This window comes from Triticum urartu, chromosome 3, assembly GCF_003073215.2.
Source record: "Triticum urartu cultivar G1812 chromosome 3, Tu2.1, whole genome shotgun sequence".
NCBI lineage: Eukaryota > Viridiplantae > Streptophyta > Magnoliopsida > Poales > Poaceae > Triticum > Triticum urartu.
Window position 1 is genome coordinate 670,860,973 of NC_053024.1, and position 15,227 is coordinate 670,876,199.

Consider the following 15,227-nt stretch of genomic DNA (forward strand, 5'->3'; position numbering starts at 1 on the left):
GGTTTTTGGGGAGAAACTTGTCGTTCTTGAGATTTTAGGCCAAATCTATGCAAGAGTAGGATGTAGGAGAGTCGTGATGCGTAGGAAACATACTTGATATGCTGTCTTGTGGTAGCTTTGTCCAATCGTAGTGTCGTCGTGGTTTCACTGGCTTTTTTAGATTTGAACCTGTTCAGATCTGACGCGGTGCGGTACTACCGTGCCCAATGTGCGGTACTTGTTGGAAATATGCCCTAGAGGCAATAATAAAAGCATTATTATTATATTTCCTTGTTCATGATAATTGTCTTTGTTCATGCTATAATTGTGTTATCCGGAAATCGTAATACATGTGTGAATAACAGACACCAACATGTCCCTAGTAAGCCTCTAGTTGACTAGCTCGTTGATCAACAGATAGCCATGGTTTCCTGACTATGGACATTGGATGTCATTGATAACGAGATCACATCATTAGGAGAATGATGTGATGGACAAGACCCAATCCTAAACAAAGCACAAGATCGTATAGTTCGTTTGCTAGAGTTTTCCAATGTCAAAGTATCTTTTCCTTAGACCATGAGATCGTGTAACTCCCGGATACCGTAGGAGTGCTTTGGGTATACCAAACGTCACAACGTAACTGGGTGGCTATAAAGGTAGACTACGGGTATCTCCGAAAGTGTCTGTTGGGTTGACATGGATCAAGACTGGGATTTGTCACTCCGTATGACGGAGAGGTATCACTGGGCCCACTCGGTAATGCATCATCATAATGAGCTCAAAGTGACCAAGTGTCTGGTCACGGGATCATGCATTACGGTACGAGTAAAGTGACTTGCCGGTAACGAGATTGAACGAGGTATTGGGATACCGACGATCGAATCTCGGGCAAGTAACATATCGATTGACAAAGGGAATTGCATACGGGGTTGATTGAATCCTCGACATCGTGGTTCATCCGATGAGATCATCGTGGAGCATGTGGGAGCCAACATGGGTATCCAGATCCCGCTGTTGGTTATTGACCGGAGAGTCGTCTCGGTCATGTCTGCTTGTCTCCCGAACCCGTAGGGTCTACACACTTAAGGTTCGGTGACGCTAGGGTTGTGAAGATATGTATGTGCAGTAACCCGAATGTTGTTCGGAGTCCCGGATGAGATCCCGGACGTCACGAGGAGTTCCGGAATGGTCCGGAGGTAAAGAATTATATATAGGAAGTGCTGTTTTGGCCATCGGGACAAGTTCCGGGGTCACCGGTATTGTACCGGGACCACCGGAAGGGTCCCGGGGGTCCACCGGGTGGGGCCACCTATCCCGGGGGGCCCCATGGGCTGAAGTGGGAGGGAACCCAGCCCATAGTGGGCTGGGGCGCCACCCCCCAAGGGCCCATGCGGCTAGGGTTGGAGGGGAAACCCTAGAGGGGGCGCCCCCTTGCTTGGGGGGCAAGCCCCCCACCCTAGGCCGCCGCCCCCCTAGTAGATCCATCTACTAGGGCCGGCGCCCCCCCCTTGGCACCCCTATATATAGTGGGGGAGAGGAGGGACTTCATACCCCAGCCCCTGGCGCCTCCCTCTCTCCCCGTTACGTCTCTCTCTCGCAGTATAGGCGAAGCCCTGCTACTGTGACGCCCTGCATCCACCACCACGCCGTCGTGCTGCTGGATCTTCATCAACCTCTCCTCTTCCCTTGCTGGATCAAGAAGGAGGAGACGTCTCCCGTCCCGTACGTGTGTTGAACGCGGAGGTGCCGTTCGTTCGGCGCTTGGTCATCGGTGATTTGGATCACGTCGTGTACGACTACATCATCACCGTTCTTTTGAACGCTTCCGCACGCGATCTACAAAGTTATGTAGATGCATCCGATGGCTCGTTGCTAGATGAACTCCTAGATGATCTTGGTGAAACGAGTAGGAAAATTTTTGTTTTCTGCAACGTTCCCCAACAGTACTACCGCTCGTCAGGTGCGGTACAACCGTACCATGCGGTACTACCGCTCTGCAGACGCGGTACTACTGCGCCAGCCGTGGCGCTAAGGTCGTACTACCGCTCCTACACCCAGTACTACTGTGATCTTGCACGGTACTACCGCGTCTAAGGGTCGTACTACTATCTTAGCTCCGCATCACTTGGCAGTACTACCGTAGGGATCAAATCTCTCTCTAGGCATTTATCATGTGTGCTTTCTGCTTGTTTGACTTGCGTTGTTGTGGTCTTTGCATTAACCTCTCTTGGCTGTTATGGGTGTTTTTGCGTTCTGTGTCTCAGGTGGTGGCTCTCGCCGTTCCAATCCCAGTCGTGACACTGGCTCCAAGCGTCTGCACAACCCCCAAGATGAAGCCCCAGAGGGCTCCAATGCGCCCAAGCGCAATGTCAAGACCATTGCCAGCAAGCAAAAGGAACCGGCTAAGGGCATGGACGAGATTTCAACCACTGAGTATGTCGAGCGCCGGAAGATCAATCCCTATGTGAATCCTCGGGCTATCCTCAGAGGCACCAAGTTGTTCTGGACCAAGCAACAAGCTCTCATCTATCTGGATGTGATCAAGAACAAGCAGAATACCTTCGTGGATGTCAAGTGGATAGACATGCATCACCTGCGGAAGGACAAGTTTCGTGACTATTTTGGAGAGGCTCTGCACTTGGTGGAGCAGTTTGCTATTGAGCCGGTGATCTCCTTTCACCATGACTATGACCCTGAGCTCATCTGTCAGTTCTTTGCCTCAGTGTACTTTCATCCCGGGGAGGAGCGGATGATGACCTGGATGACCAATGGCCGTCAGTTGTCTGCTACCTGGAAAGAGTTCATGGATCTGCTGCACATTTCTGATGACGGGCTTCACACCCCCGTTGGCGTTCGCCCCCATGCCAACTCCGAGTCTGCCAACAAGAACCAGCTTCAGCCCTTCCTTGTTGAGAAGGTACTCCCCAATGGCAAGTCATCTTGTGTGTTAAACTCCTTTCTGGATATCATGCATCACATCTTCCGCAACACTCTGTTCCCACGCATTGGCGATAAGGACAAGGTATATGCATATCTAGTGGACATGTTGCTCTTGTGTGCAGAGGCACGTTCTTCTCAGACTCAGCCACTTGATGTCTCACACATCATGTGGTGTGAGCTTTGGTTTGCGGTGTTCACTCGCAAGGTACCTATCTATGGACCGTACCTGTTTCTGCTGCTCTCCACCACTTGGGAGAAGACGTATCCAGGTGATGAGTTCCTTGCTCCAGACTGGATTCGCCATGAGTCCATCTGCCTCTGCGTCAAGCCCAACTGGGCCAACACCACTACCAGTGCTGAGGCATCTTCTGCTAGGAGTGCTGCTGGTGAGGGGGAGGCTGCTGCTGCTGAGACTGTTGCTGAGGACCGTGCTGCTAGGTCCACCACTTCTTCCTCTGAGCGGTCATGGGCCAAAAAGCTGAAGGACAAGATGAAGACTCTCTTCTGCATGCAGGCGAAGGGACAGTACAGGGCTCACGTGGCTGACAAGGAGAGTCGCCGCCGTGACAAGAAGGTGATGAGGCTCTTTGGAGAGGATGTGTCTGGCGGGTCTGAGGACGTCATCACACCTAAGGCTGCCTGGATGTCAAAGCAGGGCTACAAGTGGACCAGTTCAGAGGATGACCTCGAGGAGACTATCCCCGCCGCTGAGTCTGACGAGGAGCACGAGGAGCAATGGGACGACTTCTCTGCCTGAGCCACCCCGTGTGTGTAGGTGTCCTCTCTGCCTTTTTGGCGTCTCGATGCTAAAGGGGGAGAGAGTGTAGGGATTTGCGTTGTGTCGTGCTTGGTGTACTTGTTTGCTTTGTCGTTTGGACCTCGTTTGCCTCGTTTGCTTTTGTTTGGTTTGTGCCTTCGAGACCTATCCTCCATATGGTGTAAGACATATGCACTCTATCTATCTTAGTTATCTTATGTTTGTACTACCTTGTCTAGTGATAGATATGCCTTGTCTCTATAATATAGGGGGATCTCTGTTCCTAGTATTCGTGCTCATCTAGGTGGCACACATTTAGGGGGAGCCTGTCTATATTATAGAGAGGAGGGGTTTGCATTTACTTAATACTATTTTCTTTGTGCAAATCCCGTTTTGTCATCAATCCACCAAAAAGGGGGAGATTGTAAGGACATATTTATCCCTAAGTGTTTTGGTGATTGATGACAACGCATTTGCGGACTAATCGTGTGCCATGAGTATTCCAGACACTTCTTTGCTAGGCACAAGACGATTGGGTGCCCCTTGAAGACTGACGAAGACGGTGTCTTTTCTATGTTTCTTTTTGGTGGATTTGAGTCGTAGGAAAGCCATACTATTAAGAGGGGGTCCGCGTTGGAAAGGTTTGGGTGGAATCATCACGTACACGTCTCCTTTTATCCGCTCCTTCTTCCTTGGAGCTTCCTCCGTTTTCCTGCCTCCTGTGACTGGCTGCTGTTGTGGTTGCGGTAGTACTGCTCCTGGATCAACGGTAGTACCGTAGGCATCCACGGTAGTACCGCGCGGTGGCGCGGTAGTACCGCTGGTGCCCACGGTAGTTCTGCTCCCCTGGAGCCGCACTATCGCTGCCCACCAGGCTAGTGCTGCCCCTTTGCGGTAGTAGGAGCGGATGTAATTTTTTACAACCGCACCTGCCGCGGTAGTACCGCTTTCGCCGTGTGGTAGTACCGCGCTATGCGGTCAGGCAGTAGTACCGCCCCTCGGCAGTATTACTGTGCCGGGTTTTTGCTACTTCTGTTTTTTTGCGGAAGTAGGCACAGAAGTTTCCCTTCCCCCTGACTGGGACTTTTGCCTTGCGGTAGTACCGCATGGGGGGCGCGGTAGTACCGCGCGTGCGGAAGTACCGCCCCCAGCTTCTGTGCGTCTGGTTCTGTGATGGGGTCATGGCAGTACTGTGGGTCGGTACGGTAGTACCGCACAGCCGTGCGGTAGTACCGCTTGGTTGCAAGCAGTAGTACCGCGCGGCCTTGCGTTAGTACCGCTGGCTAGGCGCGGTAGTACCGCTGGCCGCGGGCTGGTTGGTGGGTAACGGTTGGATCTTTTCCACACACTATATAAGGGGTCTCCTTCTTCCCCGTTGACTTACCTCTTCCACCATTAAAGCTCCATTATTGCTCCAAGCTCCATTTTCGCCCGATTTCACTCCCTAGCCAACCAAACTTGTTGATTTGCTCGGGAGTGGTTGAGAAGGCCCCGATCTACACTTCCACCAAGAGATATTTGATTCCCCCTACTAATCCCTTGCGGATCTTGTTACTCTTGGGTGTTTGAGCATCCTAGACGGTTGAGGTCACCGCGAAGCCATAGTCCATTGTGGTGAAGCTTCGTGGTGTCGTTGGGAGCCTCCAATTGAGTTGTGGAGATTGCCCCAACCTCGTTTGTAAAGGTTCGGTCGCCGCCTCCAAGGGCACCAATAGTGGAATCACGGCATCTCGCATTGTGTGAGGGCGTGAGGAGATTACGGTGGCCCTAGTGGCTTCTTGGGGAGCATTGTGCCTCCACACCGCTCCAACGGAGACGTACTTCCTCTCAAAGGGAAGGAACTTCGGCAACACATCCTCGTCTCCACCGTCTCCACTCTTGGTTATCTCGTGCCTTTACTTGTGTAGCTTATTTGTTTCATATATCTTGCTTGCTTGTGTTCCTATTCGTGTTGCATCATATAGGTTGCTCATCTAGTTGCATATCTAGACAATCTACTTTGATGCAAAGTTTAAATTGCTAAAGAAAAGCTAAAAATTGTTAGTTGCCTATTCACCCCCCCTCTAGTCAACCATATCGATCCTTTCAAAACTCCATAGTACCAAGTGGGCAGCTATACCTGTGTTCTATTCCAGCCCTCCACCACAACTTGCATCATGGATAAACAAGGGGCTAGACTGGGGATCAGTTGATGAAGTGCAGACTCTACAGAGCCGCATCCGAACCCTCCTTGAGAGAGACATCGATCTTGTCAACGTGATTCAAGTGATGCTAGTTCGCCGAATCCTGCCATGCCAGCACAGGTCTCACCGTATGTGGGAGCTTAATGTAGAAGGATCACGAACCCTCCAACACTTCTTCGGCACTACGCACAAAGGGATGTGGAAGTTGTTTTTCAGGAAGCGAAAACATTGGTCGGACACTACTGAGGACGATGGCCTTAACTGCAACCGTCCGGATACCCCAGTAAGCACTTGTCTCCCAAACACTTTGTAATTACGCATACCGTAATATGGTACTGAGCAAGCTATCTTCTTCCAGGGCTGGATAAAGAAGGCGGAACTAATTATGTGTTCGGCCCCTCTTCCTGAAGGCCCCGTGAATCCTGTTCTAACAAGGATGCTGGCCCTGGCACCATACAGATGCCTATGAAGGAGGGCGAGACGGAGAGTGGGAGAACCAAAGATGGCCCCTATTCCAAGGGTACATCAGACATTGTGTCTGGAGGAATCAAAATCCCCTCATCCGAAGACAAAAGTGAAGGGGGGCACTATCTCCTCCCCTCATGGGAAGAAAAGGGCTGCCTCCGAAGATTTGGAGAAACAGGCTCCTAAGCGAGGCAAGATGCCTTTGTTGGGTGGCTCGGGCTTGGAGGACGTCGAAGCACAGTCTCATGATGAGGACAAGCCTCAGGCCAAATCGTAAGTGAACAAGGATGTTTTAAACATATCCCGTTCTTTTCTTGTAATGCCTGGAATATATGTTTTTTGCAGCTCGGCACGTAGTCTTCTACAACAATCCTCTTCTTCGGGGGACCTTCTCCCCGAGATGATGGAAAGCGAGACGCCTCCACCGGCTTCTCCGCCCAATAGGGCGGACGACTTCGAGGTGTCGTTGCTGAGGGTCTCCCCCGACCAACAGGTGGTGCAAGGGATGATGAAGACATTACCCGAAGGTGATGCTTCGGTGGCCCAGGACCCGGGGACCAATAATGAAGGCCCCAAACAATCAGGTATAGAGCCGGATATGAATAAACGGTTCCCTTCAAAGGGTGGCCGTACTCCTACGGCAGCCTCCGGAGACCTGGAGGCGCCAGATATCTTGACGAACATGCTGCGGCAGGCGTCCATCTTAGAGGAACATCATACCTTGATGTGCACGGTGGTTAAAAAGGTCCTGTCCATGAAGATCGGATTGAATGAGGCCTTTGCGAGCCTACTAAGAGGCTTCAAGGTTTGTACTGTAATATGTGCAATTGTGTTTTATTCACAAAATACACATGTGTATAGATAGTAGCCCCTGAGACTCTGATTGGCTTCCCGAGGGAGGCGATCATAGGATCAAAAGAAATGCCCAAGGACTGACCTGATTAATTGGAACATAGGCGGTGACTTATCCGATGACTGCCCGAACTATTGAAGTTGTAGATTTGCAACATAAGATTAATGAAGCGGATAATGATATCGCGCTTATCAACAGGCGACTTGACGAGGCGCAAGGTATGATTTTGGGGCAGTTATACTATGCATATGTTTAAAATATAAGCAATATGCGAAGAATTGTGTAATAAGGTGTACATATCTACAGATGGTGCTGTCGCAGTCGAGATCCTTCGAGCTGAGCTAGCCTGGGCCAAGGAGCAGGCCCGGATTAGTAATGCGGCTGCCGAAAAGGCATCAGCTGAGTTAAAAGCCGAACAAGCTGTTCGGCACCATGACGAGGAGAAGATATCCAGGATGGCGCTCGAACTAAAAAATGCTGCTAGCCGCTATGAACTTCTTGAGAAGCAGAATGAAGCCAAAACGGCTGAACTTGACAAGGCCTTACGAGAGGCGAGAGAAGCGCGGTCTGAATCCAGAGCAGCCCGTGAGGAGATCCGGCAAGCTAGGGAGATTGCGGCTGGTAAGCCTTTTTTTCTACAGACTAAGTTCGACGATCCGAACTATGCTCAACTTAACCAAGTGTGGAGTTCTCCGGACGAGTTTTTAGACTTGCCGAAGAGTTCTTCCGATGCGGCACAGTTTTACCAGGCGCGAGAGGGGTATGCAACGGAGAAGCTTTTCTAGTCACAATTTGGCGCGTCGAAGCGCACTCTTTTGCTGAATGAACAGATATCCCAATGGGCCGAGCTTCATAGGATATCTGGTGCTGCCATGAAGAATGTCATAATCCGGTTGTGTCCAACTGAGCCTGTTCCGAATAGCTACTTCAGCTTGGTGCAACGGCTTGTTGATGTGGTGCCACGTATCGACGCTGTGAAGTGGTCGGTGTGCATTGAGGGTGCACGGATGGCCTTTGCCCGAGTCAAGACATTCTGGGGGAAGATGAAGGCCATCGATGTTGCAGCGAAGAGTTCACCCAAGGGCAAGGACCGTTACGAACCAGAGCATTATTTTGAGGACATCCTAGAGGCCGCCCGCTTGATAGAGGGTCAATGCTCGAAATACATAATGTTTGAGTGAGGTGTATGATAATTGTAAAAGACAATTTTATTTAATCTATTTTATATTTTGCTCGAAAGCTTGTGTTCCTCCTGTGCGGCCGTTTTAATATAATCTGAAAGTTTTCTAGTCGTCGGCTTCAGCCCCCTCGTAGGAAGTACAAGGGTGTTCGGAAAAGCATTTGATCACTCTTGACCCAATGTCTTGGTCCATGAAGGAGTTGATAATGTGGCGAACCAGGCAATCAGGCTATAGGGCGTTAACACTTTCACTTAGCCATAGGAGTTTTATAGGGGGGCTATGATATAGCCCCTAGTATGCGTACGGCTTATTCCAATATGGTGTGTTACATATATGACCTAAAAAAAGGGGTCCTTCGTGTAATACGGAAGGAATCGCGACAGATTCCGATAAGTCATCGAGTGGTTAACCAACTCTCACAGCATCATGACAGTCGGTTTTCGGCTTTCTCTACTGAGGTGCTTGACCAGATGAACTAGAAGCACAATCGCAGTAGTTCTCCCTTTACTACCCTAGCCGATAGAGCGGAACGTAGGGTGGCAAACACGGGAGCCGGGCAACCCAACCATTGACCCAAGACATGATTCGAAGCTGATGCATATAAGGCCAAACTTGCGACGCCGAAGTACACTATAAAAGCTGTCCGGACTTTGTTGGCAGCTCATTTGTTCCTGTACCGAGCCTCTGGCAGGTTAAGCCGGGGTATATCTGTGGAACAACCATAAGAGGCGTATTCATTTGCGGAAAGACGCGGATGATTAATTCGGATAATGTTTACTGGGACCTGAGCGATATGCCAATGATTACTTGATATATATCACATCACAACATGTTTACGCAGATGATTAATTCAGATAATGTTTACTGGGACCATATCACATCACAACATGCCCTGCAAAAAAAGTTAGATGTCCTCTACTTTGTTGTTGCAAGTTTTACGTGGCTGCTACGGGCTTCTAGCAACAATCGTTCTTACCTACGCATCAAAACCACAACGATTTTTCATCAAGTGTGTTGTTTTAACCTTCAACAAGGACCGAGCGTAGTCAAACTCGATTCGACTAAAGTTGGAGAAACAGACACCCGCCAGCCACCTGTGTGCAAAGCATGTCGGTAGAACCAGTCTCATGAATGTGGCCATGTAATGTCGGTTCGGGCCTCTTCATCCAACAATACTACCGAATCAAAGTAAAACGTTACTGGTAAGCAGTATGACTATTATCGCCCACAACTCTTTGTGTTCTACTTGTGCATATAACATCTACGCATAGACCTGGCTCAGATGCCGCTGTTGGGGAACGTAGTATTTCAAAAAAATTCCTACGATCACGCAAGATCTATCTAGGAGAAGCATAGCAACGAGCGGGGAGAGTGTGTCCATGTACCCTCGTAGACCGAAAGCGGAAGCGTTTAGTAACACGGTTGATGTAGTCGAACGTCTTCATGATCCAACCGATCCAAGTACCAAACGTACGGCACCTTCGTGTTCAGCACATGTTCAGCACGATGACGTCCCTCGAGATCTTGATCCAGTTGAGGACGAGGGAGAGTTCCTTCAGCACGACGGCGTGGCAACGGTGATGATGAAGTTACCGACGCAGGGCTTCGCCCAAGCACTACGACGATATGACCGAGGTGTTAACTATGGAGGTGGGCACCGCACACGGCTAGGAACAATTGATGTGTGTTCTAGGGGTTCCCTCCCCACGTATATAAAGGAGGGAGAGGGAGGGAGGCAGCCTAGGGCGCGCCCAAGTAGGAGGAATCCTACTTGGGCCCCTAGTCCAATTTGCCCCCCTACCATATTGGGACAAGGGGGAAAGGAAGGAGGTGGGATGGGAAGGAAGTAGGAGTCCTACTTCATACTTTCCTTTTCCTCCTCTCCTTTCCCTTTATCCCCATGTGACTGGCCCTATAGGGGCGCACCAGCCCCTTGTGGGCTGGCGTGTTCCCTTACTTGGCCCATTAAGCCCATATCTTTGCCGGGGGTTGCCCGGAACCCCTTCCGGTGACCCGGTATCACCCGGAACACTTCCGTTGTCCAAATACCATCGTCCTATATATGAATCTTTACCTCTCGACCATTTTGAGACTCCTCGTCATGTTTGTGATCTCATCCGGGGCTCCGAACAAACATCGATTATCAAATAACATAACTCATAATACAAATCGTCATCAAACGTTAAGCATGCGGACCCTACGGGTTCGAGAACTATGTATACATGACCGATAAACATCTCCGGTCAATAACCAATAGCGGAACCTGGATGCTCATATTGGCTCCTACATATTCTACGAAGATCTTTTTCGGTCAAACTGCATAACAACATACGTTGTTCCTTTTGTCATCTGTATGTTACTTGTCCGAGATTCGATCGTCGGTATCATCATACCCAGTTCAATCTCTTTACTCGTTCCGTAATACATCATCCCGTGACTAACTCATTAGTCACATTGCTTGCAAGGCTTATAGTGATGTGCATTACCGAGAGGGCCCAAAGATACCTCTCCGATACACGGAGTGACAAATCCTAATGTCGATCTATGCCAACCCAACAAACACCTTCAGAGAGATCTGTAGAGCATCTTTATAATCACCCAGTTACGTTGTGACGTTTGATAGCACACAAGGTGTTCCTCCGGTATTCGGGAGTTGCATAATCTCATAGTCAGAGGAACAGGTATAAGTCGTGATGAAAGCAATAGCAATAAAACTAAACGATCATTGTGCTAAGCTAACGGATGGGTCTTGTCCATCACATCATTCTCTAATGATGTGATCCCGTTCATCAAATGAGAACACATATCTATTGTCAGGAAACATAACCATCTTTGATTAACGAGCTAGTCAAGTAGAGGCATACTAGGGACACTCTGTTTTGTCTATGTATTCACACATGTACTAAGTTTCCTGTTAATACAATTCTAGCATGAATAATAAACATTTGTCATGATATAAGGAAATATAAATAATAACTTTATTATTGCCTCTAGGGCATATTTCCTTCACCGATTGGATCCAAAAGTTTAATGCTATGGTTAGAATTTATTCTTAATACTTTTCTCGTAGTTGCGGATGCTTGCGGGAGGCTTAATCATAAGTAGGAGGTTTGTTAAAGTAAGAACAACACCTAAGCACCAGGCCACCCACATATCAAATTATCAAAGTATCGAACACGAATTAAACCAACATGATGAAAGTGACTAGATGAAATTCCCGTGTACCCTCAAGAACGCTTTGCTTATCATAAGAGACCGTTTTGGCCTGTCGTTTGCCTCAAAAGGATTGGGCTACCTTGCTGCACTTTTGTTACTACTATTGTTACTTGCTTGTTACAAATTATCTTGCTATCAAACTACTCCGCTACTTACAATTTCAGCACTTGCAGACACTACCTTACTGAAAACTACTTGTCATTTCCTTCTGCTCCTCGTTGGGTTTGACACTCTTACTTATCGAAAAGAGCTACAATTGATACCCTATACTTGTGGGTCATCATGCCTTATCATCCAAAGTAAGTCAGTGCCGGACAACCCTTTCGTACATTTCAATCATTCCTTCTCGCTCATATGGAGAATAATTTGAGGTGTTTTTCCCCGTAGCAACGGGCACACCGTCCTTATCGTTATTTACCCACTAGTCTCCCATGCCGTGTATTTCGACCCTACCAGAAACTACGAGAAGAAGGACTACACCCACATAATGAATATTCTAGATGATGCTCTCCAAGGCTTCAGCTTGAAGGGTGGCTTCCTGCAGATTAGGAAACAAAGGAACAAGAAGACGAGTTTCTCGCATAAAACTAACTTCTGCTGCATCCATGTCCCAAAACCAAGCAAGAACGATGGATTCTACCTCCTCCATCTCATGATGGAGTTCAGAACGGATCACCAAAGCTTTGCATGACAAGCAGAAACAATGATCATATCCACAAGTGGGTAGAATCTCATGGAGAAGCGGATTATAAACTTGGAGATGACTTCTTTCGCATCCATATGGACATTGCGATGATCATCATGAAAGAAGTCGTCGATGAGAAGGGGATGTTCCACCACGGCCCTATATCGTGAGATGACGTTCGAACTTGCATAGGCATGCAACGTCAGGACCTCACACCATTCAAGAAGCTAGGGTCCACCCTCGATGATATGGAAGGATGGAACTTCTAGTGATTTACGATGCTGATGATATGTCTCGGTTGAACTTGTATAGTTTTTGTAGCGATGAAACTTTGTGATGTCCACGGTCCCTGCCGAACTTGCGTAACGCTACTTTGTTAGTTTGGGTACGATGACCTGCGTACCTCTAGTTAATTAGTTTGCGTATGATGAAACTGCGTTGATTATTTTTATGTTTACTATATGTTGCATCTAGTTGCTAACCCTTTCTTTTTCGTGTTGCTCAAGTATATTTTGTTGCATATATGATTGTACATTCTTTTGATGAAGATGCATCTCTAACAGGTACCTAGATTCTTGATGGCGAAGAAGCAGTGCTATGTTGTGTACAAAGGGAAGGTTCCGGGAATGTATGATGAGTGGCCCGAGTGTCAGGCGCAAGTGGAGGGGGTCTTGGGCGCCAGCCATGAAGGCTTCAAAAGCAGACAAGAAGCAGAAGCTAGTTACTTAAGGTTCACGCTAGCGCGAGAGAGGACTCATAACCGCCGCCTCATTTACTGCATAGTTCCTCTCTCACTCATAGTGATAGCTCTTCTCGCGTATATCATTATTTAGATGAATGACGATGTAGTTGCAAGTATTCGAGACTTGTATCGTTATTTTTGAGATGATGACGAGAGACCACTTTGTGTTCGATGATGATTATGATGATGACATAATTTGATGAGACTATTTGTATGTATATGCTATGATTACATTTGTATGTGTATGATATGCTAGAGATTATTGTATAAAGCCCTAAACAAAATTCAGCAGCATAAAATATGGAGTAGATTTTTTTTCAGAAACTAATAACAATAGCGTAGGGTATGGCTTTAGCAGCAGCGAGGTCTTAGCAGTAGCGCTCTTTGTACCAGGGCGCTACAGCTATTAGCAGCAGCGCGTATTGGAGACAAACGCTACTACTATCCCTAGATAGCAGTAGCGTGGGTCAAACCGCGCTACTACTAAGCGTTAGCTATAGCGTCGTATGAGTAGCGCGGCTACCCACACTCTGCTAAGCATTTAACCCGCGCTACTGCTAGGCTTTTCCCTAGTAGTGACGAGTTGTTACACGATATGTGCTTGGACAAAATGACGTTGTAGGCATGAAGTAGGGGGGCATAGTGTATTGGCAAAATGTGTGTTCTTGGTTTTAATGAGCAAAATCACTTCGCACCCTACCACTTGCATGTGATACATGATTGCAATGTGAAGTTGCTAGCCCATGCATGGTATACCATCTCAAACTCCGTCATGAAGTTTTGCGGTACGCGTGTGGAAGTGCTAGTATCAACTAGGAGGGGGTGAATAATCGATTTTATGGAAGTCTTCGAAGACAGATAAGAAAATAACACCTAAATAGTATGCAGCGGAAGATAAAGTACACTAGCCATGCCATAGTCAAAGAGACAGTCCAGAGTAAGCATGAAGACGAATAGCAGCTAGGTAGAACATATCGGAATGGGAAGACGGTATGAAGCCAAATATGCAATCAGAGCGAATGTCTTCACACAAAGAATTCAATCAGAGCAGGTAAGCAATGACTTCATGAAGCTAAATTGTAAGTAAAGGGGTGAAGTGATAGAACCAATAGCTTGACGAAGACAAGGAATTGGTAGACCAGTTCCAGCTGTTGTGACAACTATACGTCTGGTTAGGGAGGCTGAGATTGAACTCAGAAGACCACGTCTTCACCTTATTCCCCTTGAGCTAAGGTCACTTAGTCCTCACCCAATCACTCAGGTAAGTCTTCAAGGTAGACTTTCAAACCTTCACAGACTTTGTTCAACGGCAATCCACAATGACTCTTGCAGCCTCAGAACGCGACACCTAACCGACTGAAGATCATAGTCTTCAAATGTAATAAGTCTTCTAATCACGCGGACAGAAATACTTCAGTGATGCCAAATACTCTTTGGGCTCTGGGTGTTTTGGGTTTTGTCCTTGCAAGAATTCTCTCTCAAAGGCTTCGGAGGTGGGTTGCTCTCAAACGATAAAAGACGTGCACTAACTCTGAGCAGCCACCAATTTATGGTGGAAGGGGGTGGCCATTTATAGCTAGGGGCAACCCGACATGATTTGTCTGAAATGACCCTTGGTCATTGGGGAACCGACATGTGTCCAACGGTCAGATTTCAAACACACGCGGCAACTTGACTTGGGCTCAGCTGACTTATCCAACTCAGGATAAGATTTTCTCTCATTGTCTTCACTCGAAGGCATATGATTTGGGTTGAGCATCGCGTCAATTTTCTGACTTTGTTCACTTGAACCCCACTTGACAGTTTGGTGGTTCCTATGACTGAAGAAAGAAGAAAATAAAACTACAAAAGAAATTATGTCTTCGCACTCCATTGTCTTCAAGCGAATGTCTTCACACGTCATTATCTTCGTCGTGAATATCTTCGCCAACCACCAATGTCTTGAATGTCTTCATATATTTTTAGGGGTCATCTTCGATGGGTAAACCGAATCAATAGGGACTTCTACATGTGTTCTCCTGTGAATCTCGCAAACACATTAGTCCCTCAACCATGTTTGTCGTCAATACTCCAAAACCAACTAGGGGTGGTACTAGATGCACTTACAGCGCGCAAAGAAGTTGGTCACTAGGCACGTCAATCATGAAGATCGTAAGTTTTGCTTCTTGTTGCTTTACATGTTGGTCAGTTTATTGATTCTGTCAAGGTTGCAACTTGATGATC